Here is a 6,000-nt window from a genome sequence, read left to right as displayed (position 1 = left end):
CCAAATTGTAAGCTTTGTATCTCTGGTAAAAGTTGTGATTAAACTGTGACGTTATTTTTAAATTGTGCAGATACCTTTTTTGGCGTTTATATGTAGTGGCCTGCAATCTCATGAGAACAGCCAGGATTCAGCTAACATAATGGAATGACCAATCAGCAGAAATGTCGAAGTGCAAACGGAGAAGAAGTAAAGTTCATCACATCGTGTATCAGACCCAATTTCTTTGTCACTTGTACACCTACACAGAAGTCTTCATCCAGTAATGGCTTTAATTTTAGTCTTTGTTTTTAAGAGGAATTCGCCTCTTGGCATACCTTTTAATAATTCAGACTTCATTTGTGTTTACTATCGCCAGTCTCTACAGTAACTGCTGATCACTGAGGACGTTTGGAACTGTGTAGGTTGCCTTATATATAAATAGAGCGCTATCTTCACCGAACTTTCTTTGCTTTCATCCGGAGTCACTTTTCTATATTAATGCTTCAACTCAAGTTCTACAGTACAAGAAAATTTTTGATATTTAGCGTGACGTAGTTCATCGAAACAGTACAAATTATACACTGCCCTGCCATTAATATTCGGACACCTGCACATCTACAAATAACCTTTATTTACAGGAAAAGTAATAAAACGTATACGGAGAAAGCTTCAGCCTTTATGACATCCTCTACTCCCTGTGTAACACTCTCCACCAGTTTTTCGTTATTGCAGATATTTTCCGCCATTGGGTCTTTAAACCAGTTCAGCTCTGTTTTTTTATTTAATTTTATTTTTGGACAGTCTTCTCACACGCATCTGATGATCCAATCAATTCATCCCAGTGGTTCTCTATAGCATTGAGGTCAGGCTTCTGGACTGGCCAGTACAACTTTTCTACGCTCATATCATCAAAGCAGTCCGGCACAAAGCAAGCAATATCACATGGAGCATTATCCTGCTGATGCCTTCCCCGATGTGCTGCCACACAAACAATGGTATCAGGCCAAACCATGAAAAACAGCTGCAGTCCGTCACGCTGCCTCCACCAAACTTCATTGTCGAGACGATACAGTCCGGCAGGTAGTTTTGACACCTAGGCACGTTAAAAAATTTTTAAATTTAAAAAAAAAAATTTTGTTAAAAATTGTTTAACAAAGCCGAAATTCTTATATTTACCAATTTGGAAACTTTCAAGTTCAGGAACACCTTTAAATGTTTCATTCATTGGGTTGGTTACAATGAACTCAAACTCTGAATTAATCGAGGTGCCTTCCCGACTTATTTTTAATAACTTCTGAATTTATGAAATCGCTATAAATGTAAAAACGTTGCTTTAAAAGGAAGAAAGGTATTTCGGGACACCTCTTTGGAGTGAATGGACAGCAAAACGTTCGCACCGCCAAAGAAAAAGGATTGACGGATTTACCTGAAAGTTGCTAAAAACGGCTAGTTTCTAACTTCAAGCTGGTTGCACTTGTTGGTTCTCAGACGAAATATTCTGTAGAAACACTATCAGTGGTTGGACTACGAGGAAGAAAGGATACTGGATGCTGTTCTTGGTATGTGATTATGAGACCGACTAACCCAGCCATGTTCCCCTTGGATATTATCCACAGGCACTGGGCAAAAGTAAATGACTATTTGAGACTTATTCAGTTTATATCAGTTTGATGACTGACTGGCTCTCTACTACGGAGCCGAGACGAAGCAGCACCCGGATTGCGAATTAGAAATGTCCCTCCCCCACCGCTAACCCCCAACTAACTGTCATATAAACTTTAACTCCATAACTGAGTTAGTCGGTCTCAGACGTGGACGGCAAGGTTTTCTTGGTCCCCTGAAACTGTAGTTTTTCGTTTTTTTCAAATCGACTATTTATTCTTTTATTATTGTGCCTCTTCCAACCATGCACCCAAGACAAGTGCCTCGTTTGTTACACCCTTATTCCGACGCTACCACACCAAGAAAACTGACCACTAGACATTCGGATAATATAATGTAATAGAAAAGTTGGAGATTATATAAACACATATAACTTATTATCTTTTCTATACATTAAAATAAATTTTCCTCCTAGTGATATTTATTCAGCCAATGGGAGAAGATGGATGTGGATTACGTTGTAATACGTAACAAATACTAAAATATGTAACAGAAGCTTGCTTTACTGTTGTAAAACTTACGGATTGTACTGTTTTAGCGTGATCATGCTAGATAAACCTCGTGCACGCGCTTTGTTTATCTAGATTCTAGAATGATCACGCGCTACCATTCTTGATTGTCATATGTAACGTATTTATGTATCCATAGCTGAAGAAGAAGAGACACACACAGTGTCGAAAGCTTCTGTATTTTATTTTATTAAAAGAAGCGAGCACAGCCCCCTAATAATAATAATAATTATTATTATTATTATATAAATCGTATTGTCTGGTTGGTCTGTTTTCTTGGTGTTCAATGTACATCTTCAATCTGGATCATGCAGTTTGCGAAATGTTATACCTTGCTAATAATAGATGGCAGCACTGTATATGGAGCCGAGAGTTAGTTTCGTTATAGAGCAACTGGTCAGGGTAATAATCACCATTAACCTCATTATTTAATCCCATATAGTAATGTAATATAAATTACAATGATTTTTAATGAGTTCATTTTTAAATAAACTCATTAAATAACTAATTTTTAAATACCTCATTAAAATAAGATGTGCAGTAACTGATGCGTTTGCGTACATGACTGACATTGTAAATCAGGATATAAGCACAACAATGCTGTCTGCAATTCTGTTTAGACATTACAGGAACAACTGTATTATGAAAGCGTTGTGGATTAATGAGAGGAAGTTTTCTCACAGCTCCGACTGCTCTAGCTAAAAGAGGGATTTATTTTATAAAGATGGAATTCACTTGAATGGGAGAAGTGAACGAGTCTTTGCTGATGCTATAGAAAACAACTTAAGGGTTCAAGAATAGGAAAGTATCTGGTAAAACTCACTTTTGTCACTTGTCATTCGTTTAGAGGTAGGTCTGGGTTCGAATCGCGTCATAGACTGGAAGTGTTTCCAAACACCTCTTCAATCGGAGCCGTGGTTAGCCGATTATACTCGATAAGGGGCGGAGTTTTGATCCGTAAGTTCCGGGATTTTCTGCCCGAAAAACATGCAAATCGATTCCATGAATGCAAACGTGTAAAACACAGTACTGTACAGATAAGGCTATTGCCTCATTTTGTACAATGTTTTTTTTTCTTTTTTTTTTTTTTTTTTACATGAGCTAATCGAAGCTAAATGCTGACATACAGTAATACAAAAAGAATTTTTCGCTATATATTTTTTTTGTTCATTGTATATGGAGAAAAAAGTACTTGGATGCTAACTATTGGATAGACCCACCAACAACGATTTCTCTTTCGCGATGCCATTTTTGAACAGATGCAGAGTGCTGACACAATCGATCTGAATAAAATCACTTTTGGGACTGACAAAAGCGCCCGTGTAATTTGAGTACGTCGTATTACACGACACGTTTGAGATGCTTCGGTTTGCGTTTTGAATGCTCGCGTAATTTCACTAACTTGAATATGAATAACATCGTAGTGCTTGAAAATATTTTAGCGGCGTAGTCAGGCGAAAATTATCACCTAATTTAAATAAAAAAAAAAGTCAAGTAATAAACAGCTTAAAGTGTAAATTACAAAATAAATTTCATACGAAACCTAAAAATTACTAGAATACTGTACCCGGTTTAAACAAAAAACAACTTAATCGATACTCTTAGCAAAGCTAAAAGTATCAATAAAACAGGATATAAGCACAATAGGTGCAGAAGTACACGCGTTTGAGTAACCGTGGTTCAAGCCCACATGACTACTAAACAATATTCTTGTATTCTCTCCTCTCAATTTGTGATAGTCCGAGTATAAACAGAAAATTTGTTAATTTACCAGCAGTTTGGTAGGTATAAAAATTTAAACAGGTCACAACAGGAGGAAAGCTGATCTCGGATCACATTCGAATAAGATTTTTCAAAATGTCTTCCAAAATTTATATTTCGATAATGGTAAAAATTCTGACTGAAATTGTAAAAGTTAGAATTAAATTCTGAAATCCTAAAACCGAAACAAAATTCGTGTATTATATTCATATTAATTTGGCGTCGCTCACCAGCATTAATGATTAACTCAAGTCCAGATTCCAGATGGATATATTGGTGTATGTGGCAAAGAAATACGGCAATGTTTCTGTAAAGCATCACTTCTACAGATTTTCTACATTCCTTCCAGCGCCTTTGTCAAGAACAAGTACTGGAAGACAGCTCCCGTTATGCTGAAGACTGCCCCCAGATAATTTCACCAATTCAGATAGACTTCAGACTGGTGAAACGTAATAAAAAGTCCGAATTATACAAGCAAATTTATTCACAACCCAGCAACTTGCATTAATCTAGATGGTATTAGGGCACAAATATAACCAAAAGGAAAAAAATCCTTATAAAAATGTTTTTCCAATTCTTTATCAGCAGTTTGGATAAGATCGAGGAAACTGCCTTCGGGTAGTTGAATTTTTTCTTCAACTTCCCTTTCACCTACTGGTTTTTTTTTTTTTTTTTTTTTCCCCTTGAAATTCTGTTGCTATTTCATCATCTGTCGACGTCCTTATCATTACCAACCCAAATATCCTTTTCGCCACTGTTGTGCAATACAGTTTGATGTTTCATCTTAAATAAGGGAAGGCTGCATTTGGCCGATCTCAGGAGGAGGGAACAGGATTTTTCCGGTTTTTCCTCTAGCATGCAAATCGGTCCCTGAACACATTTGTTTGAATATAGACAAAAGTAGCAGCAATACTTTCTCGAGTGTTTTATTTACTTGAACTGTCGATTTTATTCATTAAAATTTTCTTTTTATTAAAAATTACTTCCATAGGTTTTCGTTCTAGGATTTTTTTCTTAATTGGACATGCTACACTTCACAACTGCTCATGACTCTATTCTCACCTAACTCATGGCAGAAATTTTTGGCAATAAAAATTAAATCAATAACAAGCAGATCGGTTGTTTGCGGATTACAAACATAAAGAATTCATCAAGGCGCATAAATTGAAATTTTTGAACGTAAACGTGTTTAAATTACTGAATAATAAGTGCAGAGACTACGTTCTGTCTGAAGATGCACTTTACCACCCTGATTTCTCCATCAATGTTTTCTTTGTATGCGCGAACGTAGAGAGTTACAGTATTGTGTCAGTCGCCGACGGCAGCAGGTCATTTGTCGTGTGGAAGGTTATACAGGAGCCTGATTTTTATTAATGACCCGGATTTTGTTGGATTACCGAATGCTCCATAACGTTCCTGTAAGACTAACTCATTCACGGACAGAAATCTGTCATCCTTCATCTCTCGCTATTCGAGAATTAGTTTCTACTCAAAAATTAATTTATTTGGCAGCGTTTAACAAGTATCTACAATACCACTAAGCTCTAGATGAGTTTTATCGATTTTGAGGGCGCTGGAAATGTGTCCAGAACAAATCAAAGTTACATAAGTTCCAAGAAACAACTACTTTCACCACCGAGTTGTACTTTCTGTACGCATCACAGTTGAGTTTTGTATATAAAAATTGGTATTCTTATTACCAATACTAAAATGCAATGATATTTCACGTAAAAGTTGCACCAATTCAAAGTACGGATCCCTTAAACTTGCAAATGTATATTCAAATATTTCTAATCTTAAGTTTGTCAAAAGTTCTGTGTCAACGTTTCCATTATTCCAGAAGCAAAAGCTGAAGAATCTCCAAACACCACCCGCTATGGTATTAGGGGAGCCTTTATATTATCATATGAAAAGGGTTGTTCCGGCAGACAGCAGCGTTTCATTTGGTTGAAACAGTCTCCGCTTTACAAAACTCACGTGCGTTTCCGTCTCACTTTAATTGCATACATCCGGGCAGCAAGTTCTTTAGTTTGTCTGCTTAGTGATGGCTTTCTACTGAGTAAGCATACAGCAAATCCAGATCAAACGG

This window comes from Mastigoproctus giganteus, chromosome 4, assembly GCF_048544385.1.
Source record: "Mastigoproctus giganteus isolate SK-2022 chromosome 4, ASM4854438v1, whole genome shotgun sequence".
Lineage (NCBI taxonomy): Eukaryota > Metazoa > Arthropoda > Arachnida > Uropygi > Thelyphonidae > Mastigoproctus > Mastigoproctus giganteus.
This window is presented reverse-complemented; position numbering follows the sequence as displayed.